Genomic DNA, 2,240 nt, shown 5'->3' on the forward strand with positions numbered 1-2,240 from the left:
AAGTAGTAATAGAAAACAACAGGCATGTAAAATATTTTCCTCACTCTTTACCTTTTCTTATTCTTCTCTTAGAATCAAGAATTTGAGAATCCAAAGGGGAGAAAGAGTACTTTTCTGCAGACTTACATAGCCTCAGAAATAGACTGCTAAGACTTTAAAAAGAACAACCATTGCATGCTTCTAAAATAAAAAAAATCATTTAAAACATTATTATTTATAGGTTTCTTGCTCACAAATTAGTTCAAGTTTGGAAGTAATTAATTTCTCAAAGAGATCTTAGGAAGAAAGCACAGCATGGGAAGTATATATGACTTCTCTGCTGCCCATCAGGCACAGCTGGCATGTGATTTGGGGATATTTTCAACTTTACTTTTTGAAGTTTCCTTTGTATACAATTGCTACAGACCAGAGTGCTGGTCTAGAAAGATGTATGAGTGCCTTAAACCCTTGCAAATCAATGCTAAGTAATTGATGGATATTGGAAAGAATTGTTATATTCACAGTGCTATCAAAGCAGCATAAGTAGCTATAGGAATTGTTGATTTTCTTCCTTTTGCTTCTTGTATTCATCATCCCTGTTTGCTTCCTTTGTTCACGCTGCTGAACTAGAGCTTAGGACCTTCGGGTTAGGATCAGGGTCAGGGACGTTTGCGAGGGTGCCAGTGCGCGGGGGTCACTGGTCAGTAACAACTCAGCTGCTCTTTATGCAGCTGATGTTAGGCTTAGAAAACTGAGTGTCTGACATCTCAGTGGAAACCTGTCTCTTTTTTCTCTCGAACATCTTGTTTCTGCTGGCTGTCAGCAGGACATAGCAGTTGGACCAAATATCACCAGATTTTTACTGTTCTTTCAGCTACAAACGAGGTCTTGTCCTGGAAAGAAGACAGGCTGGCAGCTGGCACTTTGTTTTTATGACAGCAAAGCAAAGAAAGAAGGAAGCTAACCCAGATGTACTGAGTTTTGGTTGAGGAGTTCAAAGATTTTTGATAGCTGTTCGAGACACTGTGGCCAGAATCACAGGATAGACTGATCAGGGGTATTAAGGTAGAGCCGTGCGTTGTTCTGCTTGCAGGGGTAGTTTTATCTTTAAACCTCTCTCTCGCTCCAGAAATTAACAGGATAGGAAAAGAGGAAGCAGAAATCCAAAACCTAGAAATTTCCTAGCAGAAATGCATGGATGAGAAAGATTTTGGCATCTTTTTATCTTTCTTTTTTTTTCTTTTTTTTTTTTTCCCTTCTTAAATAATAATTTTGAAAAACCTGAAAAGGTACTCCAAGCTGTAATTATTCCTCCACAGGAAAGAAAGTAAGAGTGTATCACTATTTCTGAAAGAATTATGGTAAGCGAAGCAATATGAGCAAAACCAGGTTTCACAAATATGGCAAAATGTGACCAAAAGGAAAGTGATTCCACTGTTAAAAGTTTTCCTAGCATCTGTCACTGTAGTACTGTTCAAAGGGTTATTTGAATAACTTTTACTTATTTATTTTTAATTCATAGTTCGTGCCTCTCTTTTATGGCTGCGTTATCCCTGAAGGGGATACTGTAACTGGAAAACTAGAGTGCTCATCTTGGGTGAGGATAAGGGAAACAAGCAGGTAACTTGTTTAATCGAGCAGGGGAGAGGATGGCAGGACAGGGCCTGGGAGGGCAGAGACATTGGTTCTGTATTTTTGGAAGCAAGCCTGTAGGATTTCACCATCTAAAATGTGGTGAAGGATGTGAATTATGCCGCCACTGAGCATGAAAACTTTTTGAAGCGTATTGAGCCAGAACTCAGCCTCGCTAAAACTGAATCTTGCTGTGCCAAACTGGTGTCTTCCCGGAGATGGAAGTTTTCAGAATACAAAAATAGTATGCACTGCTTATTCTGAAGACCTGAAGTGAGGAAGTACTGATTCCTCCATTAATTTTAGTTTAGATACTGGTTTATTAGATATATTCCTGCACTTTTTTAGTTATTTCTCAAGCTTTTGTATATCTTCTGTGTTTCCTTACTTCTGCTAAGACCATTTACATTAATGGTGTCAAGAAAAACAGTGTCAAGTCCTTGAGAATTATTTGGTTTCGTTTTCTATTTGCAGTTTTAAGACTACTGCCAAAAAGTGATAATGAATATTGGATAGCTTTAGCTATTAGGGGACGGGGAGAGGTGGTAGAGACCCATGAAGGTGCGGAAGAGCAGCTGTGCCGTCTTGGCAGGATTTCCTCTGTAGGGTTATAATTCTCAGGAGCCTCA

The sequence above is a fragment of the Phaethon lepturus genome, unplaced genomic scaffold, assembly GCF_000687285.1.
Source record: "Phaethon lepturus isolate BGI_N335 unplaced genomic scaffold, ASM68728v1 scaffold4088, whole genome shotgun sequence".
Taxonomy (NCBI): domain Eukaryota; kingdom Metazoa; phylum Chordata; class Aves; order Phaethontiformes; family Phaethontidae; genus Phaethon; species Phaethon lepturus.